Genomic DNA, 17,399 nt, shown 5'->3' with positions numbered 1-17,399 from the left:
CTGCCTGATCACTCAGTCGGTGGACCATTTGCACACGAGGCCCATGTGGGCTGTAACCCAAGAAGTGAATCACTGACCGCAGCCAGGAAAATGAACCGCAGCTCATGAGTAACCAATTTGACCGCAGCCAACTTCTGAACCGCAGCTCAGGAACTCCCAATTTGATCGCAACCAAATTGGGGAATCATGCATCACATAACACATAGTAGCATGTATTGGCACATTGGGAAGGGGGGGAACGCATAAATAAACTTACATGTGATCATTCACATACTAAGAATAATCCTAAGGGGTTCATACAACTTCCACCTAGGCCAACGGGTTACCGATTCAGCTAGCATGCAATTCCTAAGACTCTTCTACCTTACGAATGGTACCTGAAACACCAAACTAGACTCAAGCACGACAAATGGGGTCCGTTGGGACACCACGGGGAATGGGGAACATCAAACGGGGAAGCCAAAGACCCGGGGTGGGTGACAAACCAGCGGGTAGCCGGTGGGTGGAGGGCCACCCGCCGGCGGTGAACTTCCGGGCAGCGGGTGCCCGGCGGGCAGACGTCTGCCCGCTGCCTGGCGGTGTTTCTTGGGCAGCGGGTAAGTGGCGGGTCCCCCTACCCGCCGCTGACTCTTTATCAAATATAACGTCCCGGGATCCTTCGTGGAACCCGAAACCATGCTTAGACACTTTTAAACGCAAATAACGACACCACATAGGCAATTAATGGATCAAAAACAACAATCACATAGAACATGACCTATCATGACTCTTAAACATAATCAACACCCGAACATGTGAATTCCCACCCAAATATACCAAGAAAATCCCAATACGAAATTCATGATTCAACCTAGGGCTCTAATCATATTTAAATCACAAAATCATGCTTTATCTTTAAAATCAAGAACGTCAAGATTTATCAAGAACACCACATAATTATCAAGATTCCCTTATCATCATCAAGATCATCAAGATCATCAAGATCACACATAAAATCATCACAACAGTTATCGAGATCATATCATAATTATCATAGAAGATTTCACCAAGACACAAGTATAGAATAGGGAGCCAAGGAAGGAGATTATAGCAAGGAAAATAGGTTTTGTTGAGACATGGGTTACCTCTTAGCCTTAATTAAATTCCTTGGCTATGAAGGGTCTTTCTTTAAGATTTCTTCTTTCTTGATTTCTCCTATGGGAATTCTTGGAAATTCTTGTGTGGTGAAAGTTATTGTGGTGTGAGTTCTAGGTGCCTCTTATGTCCCTATTTATATATCTAAGAGTCCTAATTGGGGTCTAAATGGTATGGGCTGGCCAATTCTATTTCTTATAGGACTAAGGGGGTTGGTTTTAGGGATAAGGGTTCATGGACTATGGTGGACCCTTTTTGGCTAATTAATGGATTTTAATTCACTTTTTAGGGTAAGTGATTAATTAATTAGTTCGGTTTAGGGGTCGTAACACGGGGTGTTACATCAGGTGTGACAACCCAAAATTTATTTTTCCGAATTCTATTTTATAAATTCCAAAATAAATTATTTTCACTCCTATGTTAATTTTTCAAATGGGTATACGAATTAAATATTTTTAATCCCTTTATTTTAAGTAATTCAACATCCAAAAATACTCATATTTTAAAAACCTTATCTTTTGAATATATTTATGTACAAAATTTTGACCCGAAAAGTCAATCTGAGTGAAACCTGAGAATAACCTGTGAAACTGATTCAAGTGTTTTTGCCTAGAAATATTCGTAAGATTGAACCCATTTTGTTTCTAATAATTTTGAAATCCATTTTTATCCTAACTTGACCCAACTTTTGACCCAAAATTATAACCCGAGATTTTAAATCGCGAAATGACTTTTTAATCCCTCTTGGCCGAAAAAATTCAGCATTTGTTACCTAGGGTTTTGAGCCCTACCTATTTAAACCTCACTATCCTCTTTGCCTAGACTCAATCCCTCCCATTTCCCCTCTATCACTCTTAGCTCTATCGAATTTTTAAGAAGAAGAAGAAGAAGCTTTTGTAAGGAATCATTTTTCCTCCATTTGTATTAACTTTCCTTCATCTATCTTTCCATGTTTTCATTTTCCATCCCTTTCTAGCCTATTCTTTTAGGCTATAGCTTATGCTTGTGTATGTATGTGTGATGAATTTCTATGTGTTCTTGTTGAGAAATCTAGGAGGTGAAGGTGGAAATCTTGGTTGAAGGAGAGGAGGGATTCCTACTAGGGTTGAACAATCTCAAGGTATAAACCATGGACTCCCAAAACCTATCATTTTAATCTGGTATTGTTGTTGATGATATGAATGTGTTTATTGGTAGTTTGATGCTTAAAAATGTGATAGATTATATGTCTATGTGTGTATTATGAGCTTGTATTGGTATCGTGTTGTTTTTAAATGTTTGGAATTGTTTTGGAGATGTCTGTAGATCTGAAGTGGTATTTTTGGCCTTGTTGTGTTCTACTTCCGAACTCACTGTTTGGGGTTCTGACTTGGCCTTATGGAACTACCGACGGACCCAGAGTGGATCCGCCGGTGAGTTCCGTTACCTGGCGAAACTGGGTGGCGGACCCAGAGAGGATCTGCCACCTAGCACCGTGGCTAGGCGGACCCAGGTGACAGAGCTCCACTAGCTCCATCACCTAGCTCCATTGGGTGTTCTGGAAGGGCAGGGCCCTTGTGGCTCACCCCACTTTCGTTGTTTTGGACTGGGAATCGTGTGCTCTTGTGGCTTAGAGACTCAGTATAACACCCCGCGTTACGACCTTCAAATCTAAATTAATTATTAAATTAATCCCATTAACAAATGGTTAAAAGGGGATTTAATTTGGTTAGGATCCCCCTAATTAATTAGTACGGTCCACCATGGATCGTGGACCCCCGTCTGTATTAGAGACTTTAAGCTGGAAAAGGACAAGGAGAGTAGACCTTCTTCCACCCAGACTCTAATTAGAATTCCCTAATTCTATAAATAGGGATTAGAAAGCATTTAGAACCTCTCTCACCTCTCATAACTCTAATACACGAATTGCCCAAGAAATCTGGCCAGAGGAATTCCCCATCACCAAGCCTAGGGAAACCAATCGGAGGGAAATCTTGGAAAAGAACCTTAATAGCCAATGGAGGATTAGTAAGGATAAGAGGTAACCCATGTCTTACAAAACCTATTTTCCTTGCTATCTTTTATTGATTGGCTCTGTTGAATGATTGAATGTATGATTATGTATTCATGCCTTGTTAGAGCTTGTCTTTAGGAATTTGTGATATGAATTATTGTTACTCTTGATATTCTTGGTGGCCCTGTGTGGTCTTGGTATGTTCTTGTATTTAATTACGTTTAGAGCTTGTCCCTAGGGTTTATATTTTAAATCTTATTGTCATGATGTTCTTGGTGTTCTTGGGTGGGTTTATGCATGCTCGGGTGCTAATTCAAGGCTAGGGCTTGTTTTTAGGGTTTTGCATATAGACTCCTTGATAATGTTGCCGGTCTTGATGCTCTTGGACCGTTATGTGTTTAATCTCGAGTCTTGGCATGTTTAGGGATTGTGTTTAGGGTATAATTGTGGTGTTTCTTGGTTTGATTCTTGTTGTTCGAGTCCATATTGTTGATTGACATGTTTTGCGATGTGTTTGGACTTGATTTCGGATTTAATTGAGGGATTCCCGAAAGGGAAAAAAAATGCCAGATTACCTTCGTACCAGTGGGGGGACGAACCCCCACCTGACCACCCACCGGTACTGTACACCGTACCGTGTGTGTGTGTGTGTGTTAGAGATAAAATGTGATGGATGTGTCCAGGTGAGACATGCGGTTGAATGAGAGCCATTGATCTTGCTAAAATTAACATCTAGGATGAACACAGATTTAGAAAAACACGATGGCAATTTGGTCATTTTCAATATTGTTGAAAGTTAAGGTGCGTAGTTTCTGTGCTTAAGTTGTGTCTATTTAACACTTATAATGTATTTGTTTTTTGTTAAAACTTAATGTGCGTCATTCTAAACCTTTAGGTGTGTCTTTCCATAGCTTAAGGTGCGCCATTTAAATATTTAAGGTGTGTTAGTTATACATTTAAGGTGCATAAGTTCTCCACTTAAGGTGTGTCATTTTAACACTTAAATCGCGTGATTTTACACTTAAGGTGCACCAACTTAACAGTTTATATATATATATATATATATATATATATATATATATATATATATATATGTATATATATATATATGTATATATATATATATATATGTATATATATATATCTATATATGTATATATATATATCTATATATGTATATATATATCTATATATATATGTACATATATATATATATACATATATATATATATACATATATATATATATACATATATAGATATATATATACATATATATATATATATATATATATATATATATATATATATATATATTAAGGAAGTCCTAGGTGAAACATGAGGTGAGACTTGAGCCATCTATCAAATCCAGATAAATGGCGCACCTTAAGTGCTACAAAGATGCACCTTAAGTTTTAGGATGACGCACCTTAAGTGTTAAAATGATGCACCTTAAATGTTAAACTGGTGCACCTTTAGTGTTAAACATGACGCACCTTAAGTGTTACAAAGATGCACATTAAGTGGTAAAATCGCGCACCTTAAGTGTTAAAATGACACACCTTAAGTGGAGAACTTATGCACCTTATATATATATATATATATATATATATATATATATATATATATATATATATATATATATATATATATATATATATATATATATATATATATGAGATCTGGTGCGAAGGAGGTCGCAGGTGAAACGTGCGGTGAGATCTGAGCCGTTGATAAAATCTACATCAACAGCTCAAATCAATGAAAATTTAAAAAAAAAAAAAAACACGCGTCCTGAAAGGCAAAAGCAAAGTGTAAAAAACGCACCTTAAGTCTCAAAATGTCACACCAAGTGTAGAACTTATGCACCTTAAGTGTATAACTGACGCAACTTAACTACTAAAATGACTCACTTTAAGTGTTAAAATGACGCACCTTAAGCTTTGAAAAGATGCACCTTAATCTTTAGAATGACGCACTTTAAGTTTAAATAAATAACACACCTTAATTTATCAAGTGTATAACTGACGCACCTTAAGTGTTAAAATGGCGCACCTTAAGTATTAACACGATGCACCTTAATCATAGAAAATACACACCTTAAGTGTGACACCCCGTAAATCCAAACTCTAATCAATGAATAATTAGAGAATTAATCCTAGTCTCTTTGTTAATTTATTCTTGAAAATCCTGAAATTCAATAGTCGAGGGACTAGATTTTGACTAGTCACTTAAGTCAAAGGGTTGTACCTTGTGCTTCTTGAGTTGTGCCCTTGTTCCCTTGTCTTTCCAACTTTAGGGTAAGGATGTCTTTCTACCTAATGTTTGTGGTTCAAGCTAACCTAGCAACACTCCTTCATTTCATTCACCTAGGGGTGTTAGCGAACAGAGCTTTCGGCAAACTACTCATGTTTGTGTACGATAAGCGTTCATTTATGTTCGTTTGTTAAGGTAAACGAACCATTAACAAACAAAAATTAGAGCTCAGTTAATAAACGAACAGAGCTTGAACAGTTGTATGCTCGTTTGTTTAGAGATCGTGAACAACCTCGTTTGTGTTCGTTTAATAATGTTCGTGAACAAGCTCGTTTGTGTTCATTTAATAATGTTCGTGAACAAGCTTGTTTAGTGTTCATTTAATAATGTTCGCGAACATGAACGTAGATTATTTCTTGTTCACGAACAAATTATGATCATGAACATGTGCAGGTGTTTGGTCATTAAAGGTTCACGAATGTGCTCATGAACGTAAACCAACATATTCGTGAACGTGTTTGTTAATGAACACGTTCGTGAACGTGTTCGCAAACATTGACAAACACGTTCGCGAACATGTTCGTTAACGTAAACGAACACGTTCGTGAACGTGTTCGCAAACGTTAACAAACACTAATGAATGCTTAACAAACGAACACGAACACGATTTTCAAAAACCTTAACAAACGAACACGAACACCCCAAAATTCTTAACAAACGAACATGAACAACCTTCGTTCGTTTATGTTCGGTTCGTTAACAGCCCTACATTCACCCTACAATCTAAACACAAAAATCTCTAGCTTCTCTCTAAAAAGGTGTAGCTTCTTCTCCAAGCTAGGATTTGGGCATCCCAAATCTTGCAAGTTTTCTTCCAAGATTCCTACTTTCTTTATCTTGAGCATAGGAGAGGGTAAGATCCTTGATCTTTTGGTGTTTTTGACCTCCTTTTAGATGTCTTTTTCTAAAGATAGAATCTTTGTTGTCTTTTGGTTGTGTATGAAGTTGGTGTGGAAGAAGAGCTTTAGGAGAGGCTTTCTAAGGGTGAGAAAAAGAAGTTTTAGGTTACAAAGGTAACCCATGCTTTACAGAACCTATTTTCTTACTTATATGATGATTTCTTGGCTTCTACTTGTGATTCTTGTGTTGAAATGTGAGATTTGATGCATTGTCTTGTGGTAATGCATGTTTAGAGCTTGTTCTTAGGGTTCTTGTATGCCATTGCTTGGCTATTTCTTGGGTTCAAGTCATATTGTTTTTTTGTGTGAGATTTTGGGTGTTTTGGACTTGAATTTGGACTTGTTGTTGAAAATCTCCGAAGGGATATTTTGGTGTACAGGGTGGTACCCGCGGGCGGAACGGTGGCAGAGGCCTACCCGCTGCCCCACCCGCGGGGAACAGATGACTCGTGGGCTTGGTACCCGCGGGCGGAACCGTAGGTGGTTGTCCACCCATAGCCCCACCCGCGGGGAGCGTTGTGGATTGTGTTGGGGATTTATTCCCCGTGATTCTTTTGACTCGGTATTGATGTTTTGACCTCCCGATGTTGTTTTATTGGGCTATCTGTGAGTCTTCTTGATGTTTCGTATGTCTAGAACAGTATGTTAGGAATCCATGTAGGATTTGGTGTCTTGAATCGTGCTAAGGGTCCAACTTTGTGATTCGTTGGGCTAATGTGAGTCTTAATGTTCTTTGGAACTACTTTTGGTTTACCCGTTTGATATGCATGCTAGTTTGATGTTGAAATGCTAGTGTGTGCGGTTTGTTCTTTCTTATTGGGATTGGCAACTTGTGTTGACCATCGTTTGGTGTCAGATTGTGATCCTTCATTGTTGAGTATGGTTTCATATCTTTGTTGTGATCCATTGATTGATTCCTATGATGTGAACGTATGTAATCGTTGTACCCTTTGATTGGTGCTTGATTAAGGTTATTTGATAGTACTAATTGCCACGTAATGCGGTAATTAAATAAACACAAGACCAAGTAAAGCAATTAAATGTCTTTTATTGATCGAGGTGAAGGCCCTAAGTACAATCTAAGTGGTTGCTCTGAGTACCGACTGACTGCGGTCGGGATTCTCTAACAACAACCTATCGATCGTCCAAAAGTCCCCCACACTGTTGCTATCGCGGGTATTTATAGCCGCGGGGCCGAAGACACAAATCCAGCCGTCCGGCATGTCGCCCACGTAGCAACCACGTGTCGCCCTCCCGGGTGCCCTGCCTGTCAACACATAGCGCTGCCACGTGTATCTTCTCAGCTCCCTCGCTAAGGGCTACCGCTCGGTGGTCGACCACGCCGGTCGGGTGATGCCCGGTCGGGAATCGACCGGGTTCTTCATGAGAAATCCGACCTGTAACCTGCATAAACAAGAAGAAAAGGACGAAGACATGTCGGTCAGGATATTCCCTACCAAGAGCCCCCCAGCCCGTGCCTTTTTGACCGTCCGGGAAAAAACGGGACAGGATGATGAAGGCCAACCGTTCGCTGCCAAACCGACCGGCCAGCTGTCATTCCCTCCCTTGCCACGTGTCGACGACTGCCGGCCTATGCGACTGCAACGGTCGCCTCGGAATCAGGAGTGGTCGCGTCACGCAAGTGGACTAGTTTTCCGCCCAAACGCTCTCCTATAAATAGGCCTTTGAAGCCCTCATTTGAACTTTCCTCAACCTTCTGAATCGATCGGCATACTCAGAGAGTCCCGAGCGAAGTACTTCATCAGATCAGTCGAGCAAACAACTCTCAAGCTTCTCAAGTCTCCTTCACTCGGTAAGCTCTTTAACCTTCAGCTTTAATCATTTACTTTACGTTTTTGCATAGCGGTTGGTAGGGAAAAACTGACCTCGACCTAAACGTCCCGAGTCCCACACTAATCCCGACCGGCCTTTAGGTAGAAAAATGTCAGAATCGGACAGCCAGAATATATCAGTCGCGGACTATGAAGACGAGGTCGAGCAGATAAGCGAGGAGGTAGATATAATGTCCTACTCGCCGGAGGTCGTTCAACGACCACAACAAACTCCTGAGCGACATAGGTCATCGAGCTCATCAGGAACGTCGGGGTCGAGCTCAAGCGGGTCGGAGAGCTCGAGCGAAGAAAGCGGGGAGACATCTACGACCGGGCGGAATATCCCGACTGAGGACGTTCGGGATACGCCTATTAGGGTAATTGGGGATTACCCTCAGGCCGTGCCCCAAGAAGTTGACCGAGAGAACACTGCGAAACCAGATGAGGAAGACCGGCTGAGCCGGCAGCACCGGCCGCGGACGGGTTTTGAGTTCCTAAATAGCGAGAGCGTCGAAGGCCAGATGAGCAAGCTGACAAAAGGAGAAGCAGCCAAAATCGCCGCAACACTCAGCTGCCGGGTCGAATTCGACACTAGTCGGCAGCTCGGGAATGTCATCGAGCGTCATCGGGGAAAGTGGCTCGGGATGCATTACGACTCCCTGATGGCCCCGATCACTTTCCCCTTTTCGGGCCTTCTCACAGCGTTCCTGGGCCATTACCAGGTCGTCCCCGGTCAAATCTGCCCGAACGCGCACCAGATGATCGCGTGCTTTCCTCAGATATGCGGTCGGCATGACGTAGCCTACACAATGGAGATGTTCAACTTTGTATACCGGGTGAAGGTCCTGGCAGCTTCATACGGGGGCAGGTTACTGAAGACCAAATCCCGAGCGGATATGTGCGCGATCGAGGGTCTGCCCGGGAACAACCGGGGGTGGAAGAACCGAATATTCTCGGTCAAATACGACCCATGGATCCTCCCGGTTGAGAGGGTTTGGAGCTAGCGTTTCCGGAAACAAGTCATTCCGGTCGAGACAAAAGCCCTCCGGGACGCGGTCACGAAGATCTCGAGCGAGGTCTACGAACACAGAATCTTCCGGACGGCCGAGAGCTACGAAGCGGCCCAGCTACCCGAGCCGGTCTACGACCTGACCGAGAAGTATAAGCCCGAGCCGATGGGCGTGACGATCGCAAGGGCGCCCGCTCGGGGCAAACGAAAGGGAAAAGGTCTAACACTAACCAATTCTCCCCAACCTTAACACCCCGAACGCCCTTTATCCCCGATCTAACAGTCTTCTTTTTGTTTGCAGAGATGGCAGGTTTTGGTGATGACGACGCCCCCCCGGCCCCGGTCGCCAAGATAGTGCTTGGGAAGAAAAAGCCCAAGACCGCAGCAACCGGGGAGAAGGAAATACCAATCTCCCGACCAATGGGCGCTTCGACGGTCACTACGCCCGAAGGCTTCGTAGTCGACTCATCTGATGTCTTGGTTACCCGGGTGGCTCTCGCCAAGGGTAAGGAGAAGGCGCGGGAGAAAGGTATGGCAGATACTGGCACCCTGAAGCGCCGCCGGGAACAGCGCAGCCCAAGCCCATCGGTCGGGGGTAGTAAGGACCGCTCATCCATTCTTGCCCGGATCGGTAACGCCGGGCCAGCTAAGGAAGACCTGAGCAAGCTGACCCCGACCCAGGTGGCCGAGAAGATCGGCTACGACTTGGCCGAGGTAAGACTTTCTTCCTTTCACCTCTATACGCAAGTAGCCCCACTCGAGCTAATTCCGATCGTTTTTCGTATTGCAGATCTCCCGAGCGGCCCAATTTCTTCAACATCGGGCTCTACAGGCCAACGAGGCCGAAGCCCTGAAGAAGGTCGCCAACCGGCGATTGCAAGAAGTCCGGGACCTCCAGGCGGAGCTAAAGGAGGCCAAGGAGGAACGGGATCTCTCCGAAAAGGTCGCCCAACAAGCGGTCGGGGAGGTCCTAGAGCTGAAGGCCCGTCTGAACGATCCGAACGAGCTGGCCCGATTCCTCTTCCGGGATAACGAGTCGGGCACACGATTCCTCCAGTCCGTTCGGGATACCAAGGTCGGGGAGGAATTAGTCTGGGCGTTCGGGCGGTGGGCGTACAAAGCCGGCCAGAGGAAGATGCGTGAAAAAACGCAAAAAATCATGGAACAAGCGCTCGAAGGAGAAGACCTTCAGCTTGTTCTGACCATGCTTCCTCAGGACATTCCCGACCCGGGGCCACCACCGTTCGACCCGAAGGAGAAGACGGCCGAGCCGAGCCGAGCCACTACAGCCACCCCGAGCGAGGCGGAGCTTTCGAAGAAGTATATTTGACTTCTTTGTTTTTGTAATGAACTTGATCGGGAGCCCGGTCCCGAGTTTGTACCGGGCATCTTTTGGATTAATAAAGTTTGTTTTTTGTTCAACTTGTGTGGCTTATTCTGATCGCATTTTTATTTTCAATTACATACATGTCGAACACCAAACGCTCGACCTCGCGGCCTTATGGCCCGGTTGTGCATCCTTTGAGCCGTTTAATGCCCGACCTCGTGGCCTTATTTCTGATGGCCTAACCGATCGGGTTTACCCGACCTCCTGGCCTTGTCGATTGTTGAAAATTATTAAGCTTCTTCGATCGGGGTGTTCCCGAGCGATGGACCTATAACACTTCCTTCATCCTAGCCCCCACACTATTGTGCACTCGAGGCACGAGTGGGTGCAATAGTGGAAAGAAGTTGGACGGATCGGGGAATTATGCTGGAGCTCTGGCTTCCCCGATCGGTGGTGTGACCCTGGTGTCCGCCGAAGAGGAGCGCACTTGACCGGTCGATGTATTCGCCCGGTTGAGTTAAGTTTAGCTATTAAAGCCAAAATATTGATGGCTATTAGAGCCTAGCTGCACACCCCTATCGATAAGAATCGAGGGAGAGGTGTTCGTGGAGCGTAGAGCCCCTCTTCCATGTTGGTGTTGAGTCTCGATCAGGTAAGTTTCGAGCGAGGTCCGGATTACCCTACTATTAATCAAGGTAATGAAAAAACCGATCGGGCCACCGTATGCAAACGGTTGAGCAATCACCGATCGTATATACATTAAATATTCTCGCTCGCAGGCGGTTAAGCAAATATTTACAACAATAATGTACAAACGACGAACGGAACCGACTCGCAGGTCGAGCCCCCACTTCGTCTAGAATTACAAGAAAATAGGCTAATGCCTAAACATAACGAGGTGCTCGGAATTCCAAGTACCCTCGATCAGCCGACCGGTTGTTGTCTCCAGTTGGCACGTTCCCTGCCGCACTACAGCGCTGATAATGTACGGCCCTTCCCAATTCTGAGCTAGCTTCCCGCCTTCCAAAGGTTGACTGGCCTCCCGTCGACGTAGAACGTAATCTCCAACCTGAAAATATCGAGGGTTGACCCGAACGTCCTTTGAACTCTTGACTCTATTTTGATACTCGGCCATACGCCGAGCAGCTAGCTCTCTCTTTTCCTCGACCCCATCGAGATCCACAACCATCGAGTGTTCATTCTCCTCTGCATTGTAAGTTCACTCACGGGCGGTCGGGATCCATGCCTCGATCGGGAGTCGAGCTTCAGCTTCGTAGACAAGGGCAAACGGGGTCTCCAAAGTCGCTTCCCCCGGGGTCGTCCGATAAGTGCACAAAACATAGGGCAACTCATCGGCCCATTGTTGAGATGTGATCGTAGCAAGCGGCTCGGCTTCGATCCATTTGGAGAAGTAATCGATGGCGACAATGACGAATTTTCTCCGGCCCGCAAGCTGAGGGAACGGTCCCAAAATGTCCACCCCCCACCTTGCGAAGGGAATTGCAGTCGTGACCGGCTGGTAGAAGGTGGCCGATCGTCCGGGCATCCGGGCAAATAGTTGGCACGTCTCACATTCCCGAGCAAGCTTCTCACAGTCCAGCTGGAGGGACGGCCAATAATACCCGATCAACATGATTCGGCGAGCTAACGATCGGCCTCCTTGATGTGACGAACAGATGCCCGAGTGCAACTCCTTCATTACGAGATCGGCCTCAAATGCGGTTAAGTAACGCATAAGAGGGCCTCCATACGATCGCCTATATAGACGACCGTCCAAGACTTGGAACCTCGGGGCTCAAAGCTTGGCCTTCCGAGCACGCTGAGGGTCGTTTGGGAGTCGACTGTGCTCGAGGTACTCTTTCAGATCGGTGATCCAATAGTTTTCTGCCGGTTGGATAGGATTGATCGGCAATCGGTGGATATTGTGTTTCGGGATCACCAAAATCCGAGCGATTTTTGACATATGTTCCGGGGCGTCTTGGGCCAATTTGGATAAGATATCCGCATCATCATTATCCAATCGGGGTATATGCCTGACGGTATACCCCCGGAACTGGGCAAGCTTCTCCATGGCTAGGTCTCGGTATAGCTGCAATCGTTCTCAATTCACCTCATAATCACCGAGGACCTGCCCGACCACGAGCACGGAATCCGTTTGAGCCCGAATATATTCAGCCCCCAAGTCCCGAGCACACTGCAAGCCATTAACAAAGGCTTCGTACTCGGCTTCATTGTTGGTTTGATGGAACTGATACATAAGGGCGAAGTAGACCTTGAATCCCTTCGGGCTCGTGACCACCACTCCTCCTCCTGCCCCTCTCTTGTTGCTCGACCCATCAGTAGCTAACGACCACCACTCGGCCTCAGGGTCCGCGACCTCGGGGGGTCGGGTATCCCAAGCGGTGCACTCGACCAAGAAATCTGCAAGGGCTTGACCTTTAATGGCTGGTCTTGGTCGGTATTCAATCGCGTACTGGGTCAGCATTAACGCCCATTTAACTAGGTGACCGGACGATGGAGCAGTTCGGAGGACTGGTCCGATCGGTTGATCGGTCAAAATGTGAATTGCTCGACCTTGGAAGTAGGGAGCCAACTTCTTCGCGGCAGTGTACAAAGCATAGACGACCTTCTCAAGCCGGGAGTACCGGAGCTCGGGACCATGTAGCGCGTGGCTTACATAATACACCGGTCGTTGGACCCCTTCCGGATCGGTTCGGCACAATACTGCGCTTACTGCTCGATCGGACACGGCGAGGTACACGTCTAGCTCTTCCCCGAGCTCTGGCTTCGACAGCACAATTGGTGACATGAGATACTCCTTTAGCTCGTCGAAAGCCGCTCGGCACTCGTCGTCCCAGACGAACCCATTGACTTTACGCAGTACCTTGAAGAAAGGTAGAGCGCGCTCGGCTACTTTGGAGAGGAACCGGCTGAGTGCAGCCAACCGGTGGGTCAATTGCTGGACTTCCCGAACGGTTGAAGGTGGTTGCATGTCCAGAATTGACTTGACTTTGGCCGGGTTGGGCTCGATTCCCCTCTTGGTCATCATGTAGCCGAGGAACTTCCCGGTCTGAACCGCAAATGTGCACTTGGTTGGGTTCAGCCTCAACTGGTACTTCCTCATGATTTGGAAGCACTCCCGGAGATCCCGAGTATGGTCGGATCGGTCCCGACTCTTGACCAGCATATCGTCAATATACGCCTCCATCGTTCGGCCTAGCAGATCGGCGAAGAGCATATTAACCATCCTCTGATAGGTCGCTCCCGCGTTGCGGAGGCCGAACGGCATCACTCGGTAGCAATACAGCCCGTCCGGGGTCACGAAGGCTGTTTTGCTCTCGTCTTCATGGTGCATCATTATTTGATGATAACCCTTGAATGCATCCATGAAGCTCATCAACTCGGCCCCGGCCGTCTCGTCGACCATCTGGTGGATGCTCTGTAGCGGATATGGGTCGAGCGGGCAGGCCTTATTGAGGTCGGTAAAATCAATGCACATCCTCCAAGCTGGGGGCTTGGGAACAAGGACAATGTTAGCCACCCATTCGGGATAGATCACCGGTCGGATGTGCTCGATCGCCGCCATTTTCTTGACCTCTTCTCTGACGAACTCGCGGCGATCGGATGAAAGGTGCCGGGTCTTCTGCACGACCGGCTTCGCTGCGGGATCGACGGCTAGCTTGTGACAAATAACCGTTCAGTTGATCCCGGGCATGTCTTCGGGCCCCCATGCGAAAATGTCAGCAAACTCCCGGAGGATCGCTAAAATTTCTGCTCGGAGCTCGGGGGTGAGGGCCCGGACAATCTTAATCTTCCTGTCTGGTTGGTCCTCGGACAGGGGAACTTCTTCTATTTCCTCGGAAGGCTCGGGTTGCTCCTTCCGGTCGTGGGAAGCCTCCTTGGCGATCGTGTTCACCCGGGAAGACGTACCAGAATCACGCCTATTGACCGCTCGGGTGTAACACTTCCGGTCTTATTTTGAGCCATGGGTTACTCTTCTAAATCAGAATTGGCGGAGGGTTGGGGATCAGTGGCCAGATCACTAAACTCGAATTTCCTCAAAGCTTGTTTCTTCCACCTGCGTACAGTTCTTTCAATTTCTGGATCGTGCGACAAGACTTCTTTGTTAGCAGATCGAGTTATAAGCATAAACCACTAAAGATATTGCAGCAATTATGTAAAAGTAACGAAAGAAAAGATTTTTTTTTAATTTTTTTGGGACAAATTAACGAGAAAAACAAATAAACAAATAAATAATTAAATAAACACAAAATAAACAAGAAAATCTCCCCAGCAACGCCGCCAAAATTTGGTGAGCTGTCGTAGGCTCCCAAATTAAAACCTTACAAACGTAGTAGCGGGAGTAAGGATCGATCCCACGAGGAGTAACTAGTTTAAAATATGTGCTCAAATTAAAGGAAGGGGGGTTTGGAATATATCGAGAATAAAGATAAATTAAAAGAGAATTTAAATAAAAAAGTAATTTAACTGAACGAATAAAGCAATGAAAATAATATATCGAAAACACTTATAATAAGAAACCTTGGTTAGTAAAGATCCACCACCGGAATTCAACACTGATCATTGATTAATAAAGTAATTAATATGCAATTGAATATTTGTCGTGAAATTATTTCATTTCTGTTTTCCCTTAGTTATAGGTAAATAAAGCACAAGCGGTTTAATTACCCCTAACTACTAAATAATCTAAGACAAGCGCTATAGATTTAATTTAATAGCAGCAATAGGAACTAGGAAAACCGACAAACTAAATAACACAAGCACAAGCGGTTGCATTTAATTTAGGAAAATATTCTACCCGAGACCAATTATCACTAAGCCGTCAATAATTAACCTCAGTTGCTACTGAATATTAGAATAATTTGTAGCACAACATTATCTAATATAGCAAATAATTATATCACATAAATAACTAGTAGGCCTCCCTAGCAATTAAATGATACAACTATTCAAATAATTTAGAAGAATATTTAATACTCAAAATGCATAAAAACATATATATAATAAAGTTAAATAAATAACCTTACAGCGTTATGAACTCCGGGGCTTCAATTCACTAAACCAACTAGAAATTAGCCACAAATGGACATTGATAACAACTTCAACGAATACTATAGAGGAGGGAAGAATGAACGATTTTACAATAGGAAATTCCTACTATTTATAGCATTCTAAAAATAGGCCAAATCAATTTCCACCATTTGCTTTTCCTATTCTTTAGCTTCATGTCTGAAGACTTCCCCTATTTGCGCCAAAATGAGTGGATGGAAACTTGCAATTCTTCTATGCATTTCCTGCTGCTTTGACCAACATAACCAACATAATACTAATTTATAATATATATATATATATATTAGTAAGTATTATTTTATATATATATATGTAGTATGTAGTACGTAGTACGTAGTAAATACTATTATATATTATATATTATATATATTTATATTATTAGTAGTACGTAATATATATGTATTCTATATATTTGTTTATTAGATATATTATATATTATTATTATTATTATTATTATTATTATTATTATTATTATTATTATTATTATTATTATTAGTAGTAGTAGTAGGATGGTACGTAGTATATACATATATATTATAATATATTATATATTTATTTAGTATTATATTTAGCTCATAAATTGTTAAACTCTAAAAATAACTAATTGTTAAATAATATGAAATAATTAATACGAAAATATTATAAAAATGTACCTAAAATATGAGTGTAAAATGCTCATATCAGCAATGCAGGTTTACCACAACGAACTTCATCTCGATTTTGATCGCCTTCGGCGGGGTGCCGATCTCAACTGGGAGCGTAATTTTTCCTTCGGGGTGGATAAGGGCCCCGGTAAATCCCGACAATGGTACACCGACCGGAGTCAGCTCTCTCTTGTCGAGTCCAAGTTTCTCGAACACGTCCAAATAAAGGATGTTGACACTGCTCCCAGTATCTACTATAACCCTCTGGACGTTCGTCCCGTTCACGTCAATGGTGACCACGAGAGCTTCCATGCCATGGTCACCACTATTGGGTTGATCTTCGAGGGAGAAGGTTATGGGCTCCATTTTTTGTCGTTTCCCGGTGTTCCGGGAATCCACTATGGCGATCGGGCAGTTCTCCCTTGGTCGGGAATCATCGTCCAATCCACCAAAAATCACGTGGATGGTCGGCTTGCCTGCCGGTCGGCTACTTGATGGGGGGTCAGAATCTCGTCGGTCGTCTCGACGATCATCTCTTCGGTCATCTCTACGGTCCTGACCCGACCGATCGGAACGTCCATCACGATCAGAGCGATCGGAGCGGTGATGGGATCGTCGATGGTCCCTCCGATCGGTATTCCTCTTTGTTTCTTCTCTCTTCCCCACACACTTGTCCAACTTTCCACGGTTGAGAAGATCTTCTAAGAGTTGGCGCAAGTGGGTACACTCTTCAGTGTCATGCCCGGCACATCGATGGTAAGCACAATGCTTACTCTTGTCAGGGCCATCTTGGTCGGGATGGGGGAGTTTGATGAGATTGCAGGACTGCGCGTACTGCATGGCCTCCGCCGCGGATCAGTTCAGGCCGTAAACTCACCAGGCCTGGTGCGGGATCGGGGATGACCGTCACCCGATCGATTTTCCGCCCGGCCGGCCGGCTTACGGGACGAGGACCTGACCTCATGCGAGCGTTTCACAGCGTTCACCTCGCCGGCGTTGGCATAATCTGTGACCCTTCGAAGGGCTTCTTCATACGTGGCCGGGGGGTGGAGGATGAAATCCTGGTAGAGATAACCCGCCCAGAGAGAAATATGGATCATGTGGATGGCGGTCGCATCGTCCATTGGCTCTACTTCCCCGACCGCAGCCTTCCAC

The sequence above is a fragment of the Ipomoea nil genome, unplaced genomic scaffold, assembly GCF_001879475.1.
Source record: "Ipomoea nil cultivar Tokyo-kokei standard unplaced genomic scaffold, Asagao_1.1 scaffold0205, whole genome shotgun sequence".
Classification (NCBI taxonomy): domain Eukaryota; kingdom Viridiplantae; phylum Streptophyta; class Magnoliopsida; order Solanales; family Convolvulaceae; genus Ipomoea; species Ipomoea nil.
The sequence above is the reverse complement of the archived record's forward strand: the minus strand, read 5'-3'. Positions refer to the sequence as shown.